At 38.8% G+C, this 19,576-nt stretch overlaps 1 protein-coding gene across 1 annotated transcript in view; it reads left to right on the forward strand.

Moving 5' to 3' along the window:
• Window positions 1-19,576, forward strand: part of SH3BGRL (SH3 domain binding glutamate rich protein like) — a 98,613-nt gene that overhangs the window by 57,236 nt on the left and 21,801 nt on the right.

A 19,576-nucleotide genomic window follows, 5' to 3' on the forward strand; every position in this document is an offset into this window, starting at 1 on the left:
TTCTGAGAGGTAGGTATTATGACTCTCAACTAATAGATGAGGAATTTGAGACTCAGAGAAGTTAATCAAGTTGCTCAGTCACACAGATAAATGGAGGATTTGAGATTCAAATGCAAGTCAGTCAGGTTCTGTATTAGTTTTCTATGCTGTGTAACAAATACTAAGTATTTAGTGGCTTGAAACAACACACACTTATTACATCACAGTGCCTATGGGTCAGGAGTCCTGGCACAGCTTAGCTGAGTTCTCCTCTAAAAGACTACAATCAAGGTGTCAGCAAGGACTGACTTCTCAATCTGATGGCTCCACTATGGCAGAATCAATTTTCAAGCTCATATGAATGTTGGCAAAATTCATTTCTTTGAGGCTGTAGTGCTCATGGCATTTTGCTTCTTCATAGCCAGAAAAAGAAAGACCCTAGTGTGAGTCTTCTAGAAAAAGTATTTTATAACATAACATCATCATTAGAGTGACATCCTATCACCTTTGCCAAATTCTCTTGGTTGGAAGCAAATAGCAGATCCTACCCACACTCAAGGGGAGGGAAGCATACAAGGGAGTGAACACCAGGAGGTGGGGAACACGGTGGGGCCACATTAGAGTGGGTCACAGGTTCCACAATCTGTAATCGTTCCACTGTACCATGCTGCATCTAGTAAGAGCTCAACATCTATGAATTGATTTTTTAAAATTCTGTAAAGCTATATAACACTATTAGAAAAGTTTAGGGGTAAAATCCCCACAATCTCATGATCCCAACACAGTTCAATGAGTCTCCTGAGCAAGGTGCTAGGTACTCATGCCTGCTGTCTCAAAGCCATCATAATGATGGTGTTTGACTTCCTGTTAGTCTTTAAAAAATATACACAGTTCTCCTTTTTACTGCTGAAATCAGAGCAAATATATTATTCTCCAGAATTCCCTTCTCAATTTTGATATCATTAACAAACATTTTTTCTTGTTGCTGAAGAATTGTATAGCTGTCAGTTTCAGAGTGCTCACAACATTCTTTCAACTGTCCATGCCACCAAACATTTATTTTATCAGATCCAAATGATTGGATATGCAGGCAACTTTCAATCTTCCACTGCTGAAAACAAGTAAATGAACAACAACAACAGAACACAGTTACATAACTACTTCAGACTCAGAATTCTGCCGTCTTTTGGATTATTTACTTAAACTAGGAATCCAGAAGTGAAATTACTGGATCAAATAACTTGAACATTTCCATGGCTCTGGGTGCATGCTATCAAAATATTTCTGATTTTATTTGACTGACTTAATTAACAGCCTTTAAAATTTCCAAGGCATATGATAGTGCTATTAGGAACTCTGTGATCACTGGAAAGACAATATCTTAACCTGTCCTAAATCAAGGTGTTTTGGTTGAGAGAAGTGGGGAGAATTATCTTCTCTTCATGGCCATGGGCCATTTCTAAGGGTCTTATTCTACCCTGGAGTTCAAGTGGAAGACATGGATACCCTCAGGATACTGCCTTACCCTTCATATCAAATGATGTCATGTCTATGGATATTTTTCCTGGTCACAGTGTAGGACAGTGCCTTTCCTACAATAGATCAGAGGCTATTCTCACAGGACATTTGGGAAATCTGTATTTCCTTGTGTACAAGGACAGATTGGACTGATTTATTTATTCAGATGCAGTACTCTGCTATTGTATGTATCCACTTTAGCAGCACATTTTACAGTAGGGTTTTCTGCAATAGAAAAGTAAAAAGAAAAAAAGCTAATGTTATACACAGTAGACTGGCTCATAGTTTTCATCCAGTTAACACTAAGAAGAACAGATTAATTGATTATTACTTTTCTTGTGATTCAAGAACTGATAGTTTGGAGTTTGTAGTTACAGTCTGTTTTTAAAAGTATCTGTTGTGAGCTGGAGAATTTAGCTACCAAATTTGGTTTGCATATGCCTGCCCTGTGACCTCACATCAGCCTGTTTGAAGGTTTGTGTATTTTTGCTTATCCTTATATGGGAAGGCTGCCTGGAGAATCTGTCTGACCAAAATTAGAAGCACTGCAGCATTTGTAGGAAGTGTGGTTTTAGGATGTGGATTGTCTTTGTTGCATAGAGAAGGTGGTGACTTGGAGAACAACTTACAGACTATAAAATAGTCATCATTTCATAGCTCTTAATGGTCCTTATAACTAGTCAGATTCCCTTGATTCTCTAGATTCTTGAACTTGTCCCTTGACAAAGTTCCCCTAGAGAGAATTGAAATCTATGCAGAAACTCACTGTACCGAATTGGTAATGGTAGTGATAAGGGCAGGGAAGTGGAAGCTGGAATGAACTGGTTTGTTTGCTTTCAAAATCTTAGTGTAACTCTAGTCAGAAATTTTTGAAATGGAAGGTCAACATATGCTAGGCTAGCACTTGTCACAAATTTAGTTTTGGTACTTGCTTATGACAGTGTGATTTGTTTCAAGGAAGGCTTTTGCTTTAAGGGCACCTACTCCCAAAGCCCTCAGAACAACCTAAAGTACCTGTTCCTCTATTTCCCTTTTATTACTCATTTTCTGTAGCCACCTATGGTCAGAAGCCACTGACACTGTTGTGGAAGCACTGTTGTGGAATGTTCTTAACTTCACACTTTATTTGACTAAATACATGAAAACAGTTTCAAATGGAGATAGGACTTTCTTTTGGTAAAGTCATTGTAATTCATATGAATCATTGCTTCTTCACAGAAACTTTTTCTTACGAAATCTTAAAGATCCAGGAGGCTTTTATTGCTGCTGGCATGTTTCTTTGTTTCATTATCACATAATCTCAGACTGGGAAAGGACAAAATGATTACCTAAAAAAACCTATGGTGTATAAAACCTTCAAAATACTCAAAATAACCAACAGGTATTCTTGTTTTTTCTTAGGCCAAACTTTAGAATTAAGCATAATGCAAAAGTATTATGAGTCATATCTGCACTCAAGGAGGCTTCATTAAGTTGGCAGACAGTCTAATTAGCATGAGACAACATACATTGTAGTGCGTGATTTTGTTATTCGTAGGCTTAGTGTTTAAATGGTGCTTTTTGGTCTGACAGAGCATGGGTAACTGTGTAACTTGGAGCATGTTCCTTAATCCATCTGAGCATTTGTCTCTTTATCTATGAATTTGGAATGAAAATAATAACAGCTGTCTCATAAGGTTATTGTTAGAATTAAATAAAATAAGCATGTAAAGAGCTTAGCACAGTGCCTGGCCCATAGGAAGCTCTTAATACATAATAATTATTGTATTATACTTTACAATACAATTATATCTGCAATACAGAGAGAGACTTAATACATATAGAATTCCATAACCCATTGCTAGCACACTCTAAAGCGGGGTCTGTGTCTCACTGTTTCTTCTTATGAGCCCAGCCCTAATATACCCACTTACTTGTAGCAGAAAGAGGCCAAACTTTGATTAAGGGCTCGTTAGATTCCATCATTAAATTATCTACTAGTATGGAATTTGTGACCTTATAATTATAATTAAAGTTCCTTCAGACTATAACTACTATCTTTATTTTAGTTTTACTTACATCAGGGTAAGAACAGTGGCCATTAGGCTCAATGTGTACTTAGGGACTATCATCTTGATTGAACTATAGCTCCTAACATTATTAGGCAGGAGTCGAACACTGATCCTTCCCTAGAAGCAGAAGATCTTAGAGCTGAAATTGGGTATTATACTGATTTTGTTTATAATGATGTAGAAATTGATTAAATTGTGTACATACTCATTTGGATAAAAAAAGGAAGCAAAATCACAGACTGGTAAGTAGAAGTTAAATTTAAATTATTTAGCAAGAACACATCAAAAGTGATATTAGTTGTAAAAGATTGTCAACCTTCTACAAAAATCTCTTAAGAAAAAAGCCGTATAAAATATCATGAGGCTAGACAGTGAAAAGTAGTGGAACAAACTTAAGATTTAGAGTTAGGGATATCTAAGTTTGAATTCCAGCCTTGACACCCAGTTGCTTTGTGACTGTGGATAAATTTACTTAACCTTTTTGAATCTCAGTATTCTAGTCTGTAAAATGGAGATAATAATATCTACCTTGCTGGGCTACTATAACTATTCAATGAAATAATATATGCAAAGTGCCCGCTATAGCTATTATCACTTAATTGACCTACAAATGGTAGCTCTTATTGATATGAATTATAAGAAGACAGTATCTGTCTTCCAGTATTTTCAGAACACAGCCTCAAATTGAAATCCTCCTGAATTTGGAAATAATTACAGAGCACCTTCTGATAGCCTAAAGTGTCTCTCTGTGATGGAGGAGCCCATAACATATGTGCGGTCAGAGCTCTAAATCTTGTAAAAATTTTGTGCTCCAATCTTTTTGTGTTTTGGTAAAGCAGATGCTATCTCTTTACCATAGGATATGCTAGAAGGATACTTTGTAGGGCCCTGGGCATTTTTGAGGACTCTTTCTTCTGATCAGCTTTCTTCTAGGATTTGGAGAATAAGGAAGTACTTTGCTAGTTGGGAATGGATAAGAATCTGTGTGCAAACGGTAACTATGAACAATGCCTCCCTGTATTCAAATCCTAGGTAAAAAGAATGCATGTAGGCATATTGTACATTCCACAGGCGTTAGTACTTAAAGGGTGGGAGGAATATCTGGCATCAAAAAAGTGACTAAAAACATAAGTAAACACCACTAACAAATGGAGTTTTCTCCAATCAATTTTGGAGAACCCATCAATTTAATTTGGTACATGAGATGTTTAATCCAGGAGATTTATTTTGAATAAATATTTCCAAATAAGAGTCAAACCATGAAAAATCCTGCCCAGTCAGCCTCAAAGACTGATGTATATTACTTTTTAATAAACTATCATAGGTTGCTGATTACAGCCACCTTACTTTTCTCAAACTTCCCAGAAACTCTAGAAAGTATGGTCAGAGTCCCACTATGCAGTAGGAGCTTTTATAAAAGCACCTTGACTACTTGAGTGTGGGCTGGATTTATTGACTTTGTTCTAAATATACAGTGATGAAAAGGGATAAAAGGTGCAGAACTCTGGCAGACACTACTATAACCAGTTATTCAAGGTTAATATCACCATCAATAAGTCCGTTGCTATAATATGCCCTATGACATGATGTGATGAGAAAGGCATTTCTTCTTTGTGATATTTGTCCCAAATATCCATAACCCCAGTATAATTATCAGAAAAGCATAACACAAACTTGACCTGAGGGACATTCTACGAAATACTTAACCAGGGCCCCTGAAAACTGTCAGGGTCACAGGAAATAAGAAAAGTCTGAGAAACTCTTACAGCCCAGAGGAGACTAAGGAGACATGGCAAATAAGTGTACTGACACACCCTGGAAAGGAACAGAAAAAGAACATTATTAGAAAAGCTGATGAAATCCAAATAGGCTGGAGTTTAGTTAGTAGTATCATACCAATGTTGGCTTCTTAGTTGTGACAGATGTACCACTATGAGGTAAGATGTTAACAACAGCAGAAACTGGGTGAGTGATATATGGAGACTTTTTACTATATTCGCAAATTTTCTGTAAATGTAAATTGCATTCCAGAATTAAAGTTTATTATAATTAAAACCTAAAAACATTTTGGTGGTGCTGAATTTAAAATAAAATTGTGAGATCAATCAGTTTTAGTATCTACTTTGTGTCCAGCCCTGTGGTGAGCACTATATGGGGAGACAAAAGCAAAAGGCATAGTCCCTACCTCCAGATAGCCTATCAACTAACTGAAGAGATGTGACTTTGACATGTGAAATGATTGGCAAACATTGGTACTCTTTGATTAAGCTCCAAACTGGGTGGTAAAAACTGCAGGAGGTCAGATGGCGTGGCCACAGAGAACTTCACAGAGTAGACCTGGAAGAACAGATTAGAATGGCATCAGTGGAGAGAGGGGAGACTTGCAGATGAAGGGAACAAAGTGAGAAAAAGCACTGGAGTGTTGGGCATGACATGTTCAGAGGAGAATAAAGGCAGCCTGATCTGATCTGGGAGAGAGGAGGCTGCATACTTTTACAGAGGCAGATGAAGCTGGGCCTCATTATGCAGGGCATTGAAAGTTAAACAGTCAGAGAGGGTAGGGGTTGGAACCGGCCACAGGGAACCTCAGTAGCAGTTGGGTAACTGTATGTGTTTCAATTCTTTGAATTTCAGCCTTTGGCCAAATTTATGTCTGTCATATATTAATCAGCTAACAACTGTCTTGGCATGTACGTTTGATAAGACAAGACTATGTGGGGACGATTTCACCTGAAGAGGTGAAAGTACAGCCATGCCCACTTTCTGGATTAAAAAGGCTCTTTCTTAACTAAATGAAATATCACTTCTGAATAATCTCATGTATCCAGACCTTTCTTGTCTGGAACTTTTCTCTGTCCATGCTGTTTTCCATAGTCAGAAGGAACTTTAGTCCCTTTATTGTTACTGACTCAGTCAAAGCTTGTTTCTGCTTTCAAAAGAAATACATTGTAATTAGATCATTTTGCTCTTTAAAAAGTTCGTTGGGCATTTTTTTTTTAAAGTGATGGGTGCAGTGTGTAATAAGAAAAATAAAAAGAACAGAAAGGGTCTGATGCCTCTGCACTTTCTTGTCTGTTTTTTTTGTAAATTTGAAGTACAGAAATTATATCTTCCACACTAACTTTGCCCACTCAAAACTATTAGGTAACTGAACTCTTGACAAAGCGGAGGCATGTGCTGTATTGTTCTCGGTGTGGTCCAGAAACCAGAGGCCTCGTGGTGTTCTACTCAGTTCTCCTGTGTGCATGCTGCCTGTGTTCATGCAAGCCCACATAATAGGGGGTTAGGACTTCGTTGAAGTCAGTTAAGGCTGGTCAAGAGAAAGGAGATTATAATAACTAGGAATTCATGTTCACTCATAAGGGATATTTAGGACAGAATATAAGATGTTTCAACCTTTGGTGTCTTACTTAGTTACATAGTTTAGAAGGAACTCGCTCATATGTCAAGTCTCCAGCTGAATTTGGAGTATGTCTAGTATATCCCCCCCATGAAAGTAGTGTACTGTAAGTAATGAAAAACAAAACAAAACAAAAACAAGGCTTTGTAGTCAGCTAAATTTAGACATGTAATTTGATTTAAAGACCATTAATAGCTCTGTCTTACTGAGCAGGTTTCTTAACATCTCTGAGCCCCTGTTTCCTTTGCCGTGAAATGGATAGCCACCCCAAAAAGGGTTTGATATTCAGAAAACACTTAACAAGCACTCAACAAATGTTAGTCTTCTGTCCGTAAACGATTTTATCCTGTGCATATCTCGCTGCTAACATATAGTAAGGCTTGGAAATTTCCTTTTGGGGTTATCTTGGGAGGCTTTTCCTATTCCTTTATTATGTGACCCTCTGTTAGAATATATATAGGGGCAACTCTAGGCAAAATTCTGAGACAAAGAAACTTCACTGTCTTCATTACCTGATTCACTCTAGGTGGTCCCTCCCTCTACTTCAAATATGCTCACTGTCTGCCCTTTCTGTGAAGACCAAAGTAGGGAATCAGTAATGGTAGAGTTTCAGGCACCGAGAGTAGAATTGGCTTTAGGGTAGGATGTTACTCTCAGTGCTCCTTATTTCACAGCCTCATGAAGCCATCTCTGAAGAAATGGGAAAATGACTAAATAATGTTCTTTCTGACTCCAGAAAAAAGTATAGACAGATAGTAATTCCAGATAAAAAAGAAGTGGTTAAAGTTATTCAGAACTGATTTCATAGTCAAGAAGAAAAACCCTTTTAACCCAGAAACTGGGAATGACTGTATTTTTTTTTTTTTTTTTACTGTTAACACCTGAAGACATAGCAGTTTTTGAGAAACATCCTTTAAGGAGCTGCTTACTTTTCACACTAGACTCTATTTTTGAAATTACGTAAGCCTTAACGTGTTTTTAGAAAAGGTACTGCAGGCATGATTGTGGTAGAAGTGCAACTAAAAAAGAAAACAGAGTAGAGTTTTTTTTTTTTCTTTTTTTTTATGATACTTTAAGTTCTGGGTTACATGTGCAGAATATGCAGTGTTGTTACAGTTAGGTATACACGTGCCATGGTGGTTTGCTGCACCCATCAACCGGTCACCTACATTAGGTATTTCTCCCAATGTTATCCCTCCCCTAGTCCCACACCCGCCACAGGCTCTGGTGTGTGATGTTTCCCTCCCTGTGTCCAAGTGTTCTCATTGTTCAACTCCCGCTTATGAGTGAGAACATGCGGTGTTTGGTTTTCTGATCTTGTGATAGTTTGCTGAGAATGATGGATTCCAGCTTCATCCATGTCCCTGCAAGGGACATGAACTCATCCTTTTTTATGGCTGCACAGTATTCCATGGCATATATGTGCCACATTTTCTTAATCCAGTCTATCATTGATGGACATTTGGTTGGTTCCAAGTCTTTGCTATTGTGAATAGTGCTGCAATAAACATACACGTGCATGTGTCTTTATTGTAGAATGATTTATAATTCTTTGGGTATATGCCCAGTAATGGGATGGCTGGGTCAAATGGTATTTCTAGTTCTAGATCCTTAAGGAATCACCACACTGTTTTCCACAATGGTTGAACTAATTTACACTCCCACCAACAGAGTAAAAGCATTCCTATTTTTCCACAACCTCTCCAGCATCTGTCGTTTCCTGACTTTTTAATGATTGCCATTCTAACTGGCATGAGATGGTATCTCGTGGTTTTGATTTGCATTTCTATAATGACCAGTGATGATGAACATTTTTTCATGTGTTTGTTGGCTGCATAAATGTCTTCTTTTGAGATGTGTCTGTTCATATCTTTGCCCATTTTTTGATGCAGTTGTTTGCTTTTTTCTTGTAAATTTGTTTAGGTTATTTGAAGATTCTGGGTATTAGTCCTTTATCAGATGGACAGATTGCAAAAATTTTCTCCCGTTCTGTAGGTTGCCTGTTCACTCTGATGATAGTTTCTTTTGCTGTGCAGAAGCTCTTCAGTTTAATTAGATCCCATTTATCAATTCTGGCTTTTGTTGCCATTGCTTTTGGTGTTTTAGACATGAAGTCTTTGCCCATGCCTATGTCCTGAATGGTATTGCCCAGGTTTTCTTCTAGGATTTTTATGGTCCTAGGTCTTACATTTAAGTCTTTGATCCATCTTGAGTTGATTTTTGTATACAGTGTAAGGAAGGGGTACAGTTTCAGATTTTTGCATATGGCTAGCCAGTTTTCCCAACACTATTTATTCAATAGGGAATCTTTTCCTCATTGCTTGCGTGTGTCAGATTTATCGAAGATCAGATGGTGGTAGATGTGTGGTGTTATTTCTGAGGACTCTGTTCTGTTCCATTGGTCTATATATCTGTCTTGGTACCAGTACCATTCTGTTTTGGTTACTGTAGCCTTGTAGTAAAGTTTGAAGTCAGATAGTGTGATGCCTTCAGATTTGTTCTTCTTGCCCAGGACTGTCTTGGCTATGCGGGCTGTTTTTTGGTTTCATATGAAGTTTAAAGTAGTTTTTCCCAATTCTTTGAAGAAAGTCAGTGGTAGCTTGATGGGGAGGGGATAGCATTGAATCTATACATTGCTTTTGGCAGTGAGGCCATTTTAACGATATTGATTCTTCCTATCCATGAGCATGGAATGTTTTTCCATTTGTTTGTGTCCTCTCTTATTTCCTTGAGCAGTGGTTTGTAGTTTTACTTGAAGAGGTCCTTCACATCTCTTGTAAGTTGGATTCCTAGGTATTTTATTCTATTAGTAGCAATTGTGAATGGGAGTTCACTCATGGTTTGGCTCTCTGTTTGTCTGTTATTGGTGTATAGGAATGCTTGTGATTTTTGCACATTGACTTTGTATCCTGAGATTTTGCTGAAGTTGCTTATCAGCTTAAGGAGATTTTGGGCTGAGACGATGGGGTTTTCTAAATATACAATCATGTCATCTGCAAACAGAGACAATTTGACTTCCTCTTTTCCTAATTGAATACCCTTTATTTCTTTCTCTTGCCTGATTGCCCTGGCCAGAACTTCCAATACTATGTTGAATAGGAGTGGTGAGAAAAGGCATCCCTGTCTTGTGCCAGTTTTCAAAGGGAATGCTTCCAGTTATTGCCCATTCAGTATGACATCAGCTGTGGGTTTGTCCTAAATAGCTCCTATTATGTTGAGATACGTTTCATTGATACCTAGTTTATTGAGAGTTTTTAGCATGAAAGGCTGTTGAATCTTGTCAAAGGCCTTTTCTGCATCTATCGAGATAATCATGTGCTTCTTGTCGTTGGTTCTGTTTATGTGATGGATTACGTTTATTGATTTCTGTGTGTTGAACCAGCCTTGCCTCCCAGGGATGAAGCCTACTTGATTGTGGTGGATACGCTTTTTGATGTGCTGCTGGATTCGGTTTGCCAGTATTTTATTGAGGATTTTCACGTTGATGTTCATCAGGGATATTGGCCTAAAATTCTCTTTTTTGTGTGTGTCTCTGCCCTGCTTTGGTGTCAGGATGATGCTCGCCTCATAAAATGAGTCAGGTAGGATTTCCTCTTTTTCTGTTGATTGGAATAGTTTCAGAAGGAACTACGCATGCAATAAAGCTCCTCTTTGTACCTCGAGTAGAATTTGTCTGTGAATCCGTCTGGTCCTGGACTTTTTTTGGGTGCTAGGCTATTAATTATTGCCTCAATTTCAGATCCTGTTACTGGTCTATTCAGAGATTCAACTTCTTTCTGGTTTAGCTTTGGGAGGGTGTATGGGTCCAAGAATTTGTCCATTTCTTTTAGATTTTCTAGTTTATTTTCGTAGAGGTGTTTATAGTATTCTCTGATGGTAGTTTGTATTTCTGTGGGATTGGTGGTAAATCCCCATCGTCCTTTTTTATTGCATCTATTTGATTCTTCTCTCTTTTCTTCTTTATTAATCTTGCTAGGGGTCTATCTATTTTGTTGATTGTTTCAAAAAACCAGCTCCTGGATCCACTAATTTTTTTTTTGAAGGGTTTTTTTTGTGTCTCTATCTCCTTCAGTTCTGCTCTGATCTTAGTTATTTCTTGTCTTCTGCTAGCTTTTGAATTTGTTTGCTCTTTCTTCTCTAGTTCTTTTAATTGTGATTTTACGGTTTCGTTTTTAGACCTTTCCTGTTTTTTCTTGTGGGCATTTAATGCTATAAATTTCCCTCTACACACTGCTTTAAATGTGTCCCAGAGATTCCGGTACATTGTATCTTTGTTCTCCTTGGTTTCAAAGAACATCTTTATTTCTGCCTTCATTCATTATTTACCCATTAGTCATTCAGGAGTAGGTCGTTCAGTTTCCATGTAGTTGTGCTGTTTAGTGAGATTCTTACTCCTGACTTCTAATTTGATTGCACTGTGGTCTGAGAGGCAGTTTGTTGTGATTTTTGTTCTTACACATTTGCTGAGGAGTGTTTTACTTCTAATTATGTGGTCAATTTTAGAATAAGTGCGATGTGGTACTGAGAAGAATGTATATTCTGTTGATTTGGGGTAGAGAGGTCTGTAGATGCCTATTAGGTCTGCTTGGTCCAGAGCTGAGTTCAAGTCCTGGATATCCTTGTTAATTTTATGTCTCATTGATCTGTCTAATATTGACAGTGGGGTGTTAAAGTCTTCCATTATTATTGTGTGGGAGTCTAAGTCTCTTTGTAGGTCTGTAAGAACTTGCTTTATGAATCTGGGTGCTCCTGTACTGAGTGAATGTATGTTTAGGATAGTTAGCTCTTCTTGTTGAATTGAGCCCTTTGCCATTATGTAATGGCCTTCTTTGTCTCTTTTGATCTTTGTTGGCTTAAAGTTTGTTTTATCAGAGACCAGGATTGCAACTCCTGCTTTTTTTGCCTTCCATTTGCTTGATAGATCTTCCTCTATCCCTTTATTTTGGGCCTATGTTTGTCTTTGCATGTGAGGTGGGTCTCCTGAATACAGCACACTGATGGGTCTTGATTCTTTATCCAATTTGCCAGTCTGTGTCTTTTAATTGGGGCATTTAGCCCATTTACATTTAAGGTTAATATTGTTATGTGTGAATTTGATCCTGTCATTATGATGTTAGCTGGTTATTTCGCCTGTTAATTGATGCAGTTTCTTCATAGCATTGTTGGTCTTTATAATTTGGCACGTTTTTGCAGTGGTTGGTACCAGTTGCTCTTTTCCAAGTTTAGTAGTTCCTTCAGGAGCTCTTTTAGGGCAGGCCTGGTGGTGACAAAATCTCTCAGCATTTGCTTGTCTGTAAACTATTTTATTTCTCCTTCACTTATGAAGCTTAGTTTGGCTGGATATGAAATTCTGGATTGAAAATTCTTTTCTTTAAGAATGTTGAATATTGGCCCCCACTCTCTTCTGGCTTGTCGGGTTTCTGCTGAGAGATCCACTGTTAGTCTGTTGGGCTTCCCTTTGTGGGTAACCCGACCTTTCTCCCTGGCTGCCCTTAACATTTTTTCCTTCATTTCAACCTTGGTGAATCTGATGATTATGTGTCTTGGGGTTGCTCTTCTTGAGGAGTATCTTTGTGTTGTTCTCTGTATTTCCCGAATTTGAATGTTGGCCTTTCTTGCTAGATTGGGGAAGTTCTCCTGGATAATATCCTGCAGAGTGTTTTCCAACTTGTTTCCACTCTCCCCATCACTTTCAGGTACACCAATCACACGTAGATTTGGTCTTTTCACATAGTCCTATATTTCTTGGAGGCTTTGTTCATTTCTTTTTACTCTTTTTTCTCTAATCTTGTCTTATTACTTTATTTCATTAATTTGATCTTCAGTCAGTGATATCCTTTCCTTCTGCTTGATTGAATGAGCCATTGAAGCTTGTGTATGCTTCACGAAGTTCTTGTTCTGTGGTTTTCAGCTCCATCTGGTCATTTAAGCTCTTCTCTATACTTGTTATTCTACTTAGCCATTCACCTAACCTTTTGTTAAGGTTTTTATCCTCCTTGTGATGGGCTAAAACATGCTCCTTTAGCTCGGGGAAGTTTTTTATTACAGACCTTCTGAATCCTGTTTCTGTCTACTCGTCAAACTCATTCTCCATCCAGTTTTGTTCCCTTGCTGGTGTGGAGTTGTGTTCCTTTGTAGAAGAGGCGTTCTGGTTTTTGCAATTTTCCACCTTTCTGCTCTGGTTTCTCACCATCTTTGTGGATTTATCTACCTTTGGTCTTTGATGTTGCTGATCTATGGATGTGGTTTTGGTGTGGATGTCCTTTTTGTTGATGTTGATGTTGATGCTATTCCTTTCTGTTTGTTAGGTTTACTTCTATAGACAGGCCCCTCAGCTGCAGGTCTGTTGGCGTTTGCTGGAGGTCCACTCTAGACCCTGTTTGCCTGCATATCACCAGTGGAGGCTGCAAAACAGCACATATTGCTGCCTGATCCTTCCTCTGGAAGCTTTGTCCCACAGGGGCACCCACCTGTATGAGGTGTCTGTTGGCCCCTACTGGGAGGTGTCTCCCAGTCAGGCTACACGGGGGTCAGGGACCCACTTGAGGAGGCAGTCTGTCTGTTACTGGAGCTCGAACACCATGCCGGGAGAACTACTGCTCTCTTCAGAGCTGCCAGGCAGTGAACTTTAAGTCTGGAGAAGCTGTCAGCCGCCTTTTGTTCAGATATACCCTGCCCCCACAGGTGGAGTCTAGAGAGGCAGTAGGCCTTGCTGAGCTGGGGTGGGCTCCACTCAGTTCAAGCTGCCCTGCCACTTTGTTTACATTGTGAGCGTGGAACTGCCTACTCAATCCTCAGCAAAGGTGGACGTCCCCCCCCCACCAAGCTCCCGTGTCCCAGGTCAATCTCAGACTGCTGCACTAGCAGTGAGCAAGGCTCCGTGGGCATGGGATCTACCAAGCCAGGCACGGGAAGGGATCTCCTGGTCGGCTGGTTGCGAAGACTTTGGGAAAAGTGCAGTATTTGGGCAGGAGTGTACTGCTCCTCCAGGAACAGTCACTCACAGCTTTCCTTGGCCAGGAAAGGGAAATCCTATGACCCCTTGCACTTCCCCAGTGAGGCAACACCCCACTCTGCTTTGGCTTGCCCTCTGTGGGCTGCACCCACTGTCCATCCAGTCCCTGTGAGATGAACCAGGCACCTCTGTTGGAAATGCAGAAATCACTTGTCTTCAGCGTCAATCTCACTGGCAGTTGTAGACCAGAGCTGTTCCTGTTTGGCCATCTTGGAAGTGATCTTCTTTTTCTTTTAGCAGGAATAAAATAGGAAATCTTAGATTACGCTTTAATGCTGCCACATCTTGGAACATCTGTCACGAGAACTCTAGGGAGCCAGGGGTGGAGGTGAGGAATGATAAGAAAATTCTTATTAGACATTTTAACCAAGACTTGTTTCTTGTTGGTAAAGAGAAATGAACAAAGCCTCCAAGAAATATAGGACTATGTGAAAAGACCAAATCTACGTCTGATTGGTGTATCTGAAAGTGATGGGGAGAATGGAAACAAGTTGGAAAACACTCTGCAGGATATTATCCAGGAGAACTTCCCCAATCTAGCAAGACAGGCCAACATTCAAATTCAGGAAATACAGAGAACACCACAAAGATACTCCTCAAGAAGAGCAACCCCAAGACACATAATCATCAGATTACGTTGGATTGTGATCAAACCACTTTTGGAAATATTGCAAACAGACAAGCTGAAAAAAAAGGTGTATCTTGCTGTGGTTAACCCTGAAATTGAGCAAGAAGAAGCCAATTGTGGCTGGGCATGGTGGCTCATGCCTGTAATCCCAGCACTTTGGGAGGCTGAAGCGGGCGGATCATGAGGTCAGGAGATTGAGACCATCCTGGCTAACATGGTGAAACCCTGTCTCTACTAAAAATACAAAAAAAATTAGCCAGGCATGGTGGCGGGCGCCTGTAGTCCCAGCTACTCAGGAGGCTCAGGTGGGAGAATGGCATGAACCCGGGAGGCAGAGCTTGCAGTGAGCTGAGATCGTGCCACTGCACTCCAGCCTGAGTGACATAGTGAGACTGCGTCCAAAAAAAAAAAAAAAAAAGGAAGACAATGGTTTAGTAGGTCGTGGCAGTATTCATTTAAGAATAGACACAGATCTGCTTGGTTATTGAAAGACTACACAGTGGCAATACTGCACTCGCTTATTGCCAAACTGACTAACTGGGGTTTCAGATTTGATGTTCCTTTTAGATGTATTTTGTAAGTAACTTAGTAAAAGACTGAATTGGCAGCTTTAAATGCTGTTTGTTCACTCCTCATCCACTCCACTGTTAAATCATTTGACACAGAGTAGGCAAAGACAGGCTCATTACTTTTCTTTTTTTTCTTTTCTTTTTTTTTTTTTTTTTGAGACAGAGTCTCGTTCTGCCGCCCAGGCTGGAGTGCAGTGGTGAGATCTCGGCTCACTGCAAGCTCCACCTCCTGGGTTCAGGCCATTCTCCTGCATCAGCCTCCTGGTAGCTGGGACTTCAGGTGCCTGACACCACACCCAGCTAATTTTTTGTATTTTTAGTGGAGACGGGGTTTCACTGTGTTAGTCAGGACGGTCTCGATCTCCTGACCTCGTTATCCGCCCGCCTCGGCCTCCCAAAGTGCTGGGATTACAGGCGTGAGCCACCGCTCCTGGCCCAGGCTCATTACTTTTCTAAAATGAAGAGTGACCCTTCCTAGGGTAGCATTTGAAATAAATGGAGCCAAATGGAGGGAGACTCCGTATCTGAATTTCTCTTTGAGGAAGTTGACTGAGTCAAAAATTATAACCTGTTTGGAAAAAGACAAATACACATACACACCATGATTTATTTATAGAGTTCGATTATATGTAATAATTTAGTAGGAGAAATTGCGAGCATCCATTTAGAAAGTTTCCAAGTTTATTTTGTAATACTGTACCTTCATTGTTCTAGTTCAATATGCTGTCACCTTTGTGAGCTCAGTTTTTACCGTTGGCCAGTTATATTAAATTTTATTAAGTATGTCATCCTTTCACCAGAACTATAGATTGTATGCAATATAGAAGGATTAAAAATCTAACATTTGTGCTCTCCTTATTAAGCTTAGTCTAAGTGGCATTGCTAATAGCAATAAATGCTTGTTCTCTCTTCTCTCATTGGCGTTGCCATTCTCTTGGCTCCTCTCACCTAACAACCTTGTATTGTTGTCTTAGCTTCTTATTTAAATACGCTATTGTAATTGAACTTTTAAATATATCTATTTCTAATCTCTCCCAATGGATTGTAATGTGAGGAAGGGATCACGCCTATTTATCTTTAGCTAGTTTAGAGAGTCTAACAAAGTTCATTGAGAGTCACTTAAGAGACACTCAAGAAATATTGTTGAATTACTTCTGACAATCATTTTATATTTTAGCACATCGTAGTCAAGAACTTCTGTCAATGTTAATTAACTGTTAGTAGAGAAAGTGTGATAGAGGTTGATCATTAAAAAAGGCAAAATTCCCACTTTGGTTAAATGGTTTTTTTTTTTTTCTTTTTGGAAGGTCGACACTTTCTTTTATAAAAAGGGTATTTTCCCATTTGAAGTATCATTGGTGAAGTTTTGATCTTTCTTTGGTATTTGCAACATTCACACTGGCACCTTCTAAAGCAGAAACTTTGTCACTCTCCTTTTTTGAAAGAAACTTGACCCTTAGCATGACAGAAAGGGAGCTTGCTAAGACTTGTGGGAAGACAACTGTTTACTCCAGGAAACAATTGTTTAATGTACCTGCTCTGTGTCTTTGGAGAGAAGAATACCCTGAATCTCAAAAATCTAACATGTGGACAGAAATGACTTGGAATTCTTTTGGTAGAGGTGAGGGATGTGGTTTACTGTTTGAAAAATATTTATTTAAATTCCTGGACAGTGCATTGTCCACTTGCAAATACATTTATTTGCTGAAAAGGGTATCAATAGCCTTTTAACTCCAAAGTCATTTTTATCCTGGAAGAAATTTAAATTTTATTTCTAAATGAACCCTTGTGACACCTATTCCTCTTGGTTCTGGCAATATATGGTTTTCAGTCTCACGCATTCGCTGTGTCCCTTTATTTTAAGTCCTATTAGGGAAATTAGGAAATTACCATCACCAGATGCTCCCTTATAAGGGTGTGTTATAGTCAACATGTGCCTATAGGTGTATAAGAAAGACAATAATTGGCCGGGTGCAGTGGCTCATGCCTGTAATCCCAGCACTTTGGGAGGCCGAGTTGGACAGATCATGAGGTCAGGAGTTCGAGACCAGCCTGACCAACATGGTGAAACCCCGTCTCTACTAAAAATACAAAAATTAGCCGGGTTTGGTGGTGTGCGCCTGTAATCCCAGCTACTCAGGAGGCTGAGGCAGAAGAAATCACTTGAAGTGAGCTGAGATCACGCCACTGCACTCTAGCCTGGGCGACAGAGCTAGACTCTGTCTCAGAAAAAAAAAAAAAGCAATAATTATTTATATATTAGAAATCTCCACTTGAGTGCAGGAGTTTGAAGCTGCAGTGATGCAAGCTCATGATACTGCATTCCAGCCTGGGTGAAACAGCAAGACCCTATCTTGGAAAAAAAAATTAAAGGAATAGATTCCTTCTTGGAAATAAACTTAATATGTGAAATTTTGGACTTGAAAATTTGATCAAGTTAGGAAACTTTTTTTTAACTTTCCCTGAAGATTCAAAGCTGAACAGAAGTTCATATTTGACATGGCAGAACCTATTAGCAAAGTGTGATTATGGCCAATTCTGTTCAGCTTTATGGAGATGTAGAACACACTAGTAGGTATGTGTACTTGTCATCAGGCAATCTCAGGGCATGGGAGAAATACTTGGTCATTACTCTCCAACTGATGACTGGAGAGTAATTGCTTCAGTGAAGGTACACTATCATGCCTAGTGATACCAGGCCTGGCGACCATTTTAACTTAGCACAGTGAGTCATGTTCTCAACAAAGTAAGCATTCAATAAGGTAGGAAAAGCCTCAAAAAATAATTTATCTTAAAGGTCCTCTGCTCATGCAAATGTGACTGATGACATTCTGCCATCAGAATGTAAAATTCTTAGCACGTCTCTTCACTCATTCAAAAAAAAAAAATCTGTTGGAATGCAAGTTCCCTCAAAGTATGGGGTTTTCACACGTTGCCCAGGCCAGTCTCGAATTCCTGGGCTCAAGCAATCCTCCTGCTTCAGCCTCCCAAAATGCTGGGATTACAGATGTGAGCCACCGTGCCCAGCCTTGAAAGTACACTCTTAATAGGACATCTTTATATCTACTCAAATTTGTAAATATGCTAATGATCGACAAATTACTTGACACAATTGACATTGACTGAACCCACCTACTGTACCTCAGAAATTGAAACCATTGATTTAATGAAACCTTTCATCAAGTGCATTAGTCCACTAGACACTCCTATTTATTGAGTTTTACATTGATTTTTCTCAGTTCAAAAGAGGGCATATGTTACATTTAGGAATGAAAGTTTGATTTTATAAGCCAATTAAAAAACAGAATTCCCATTAGAAAAATTACCTTGTAGCAAGTTTTGCTAGATTCTAACTGATCTTTAAAGAGGGACATTCAGTACTCTATTCTAAATAGCATTGAAAACTTTCAGTTTCTTTTGGGAGGAATTGAGAATTATTTTCCCGAGGTTATGTGATGATAGAGAAAATTATTTAATCACAATCACAAGCAACTTAGAAAGACAAAAACACAAGTTTTATGCATATATGCATGTATGTGGGGGTAGATGGAGGGGTGTAAATCCAGAGAGGGACTTGACTGTGAGTTTCTTATTTTGCATTTTTATTCTCATTGGCAGACAGATTTATTTTATTTTATTTTTTTATGACAACACTCCATGTGTCTTTATTTTAATGTGATTCCATGAAGAAACTTGCTTAGTGATTACGGTCCTATAGCTCAGAAATGTTAAGTTATGGTTTTAAATAGGGGTTAATTACCATTGATGTGTGAATACAGGTTCTAAAAGAAATGCATATCAGAAGAGAAACTAAACTGAATAGTATTAATTGTACTGTTTTCAAAGCTCTCTTCTAGCTATGATAAGGAGACAGAATACATGTGCCATCTCCACCTGGTTATCTAGATGAACATATTAGGTTGGTGCAAAGGTAATTGCAGTTTTTGCTATTGAAGGTAATGACCAAAACTGCAATTACTTTTGCACCAACCTAATACATAATACACATAAAAGATACCTTAGCAGCACATGATAAGGGCTAATGAATGGTACAGATATATTGCAAACTTTATAGTTTGTAGGATTAGCTAATATATTCTTGTTCAGTTTCTGTTTTGAACACTGAAAATTGAGACTTGAATGACTCTTGAAGCCTGTGCACTTTGTCAAGGAAAGATTCATTTCTATTGCATATACAATTCTTGTTAAGATGGGAAGCAGACGCATCATTTGGAAAAAACTTTCTTGAAAGGCTGAAACTAAGAGAGGCTTGTAGAGTATCAGAAAACATAACTTTTCACTGCACATAATTTGGAGTTAACTGCATTTTTAGATATTGATATGCATCAGTTAGTTTTGCATGTACATCATTAAATAATGAGAATTTTCAATGGAAAAAAAAAAGAGAAATTCAAC

The sequence above is a fragment of the Pan troglodytes genome, chromosome X, assembly GCF_028858775.2.
Source record: "Pan troglodytes isolate AG18354 chromosome X, NHGRI_mPanTro3-v2.0_pri, whole genome shotgun sequence".
NCBI classification, from domain to species: Eukaryota; Metazoa; Chordata; class Mammalia; order Primates; family Hominidae; genus Pan; species Pan troglodytes.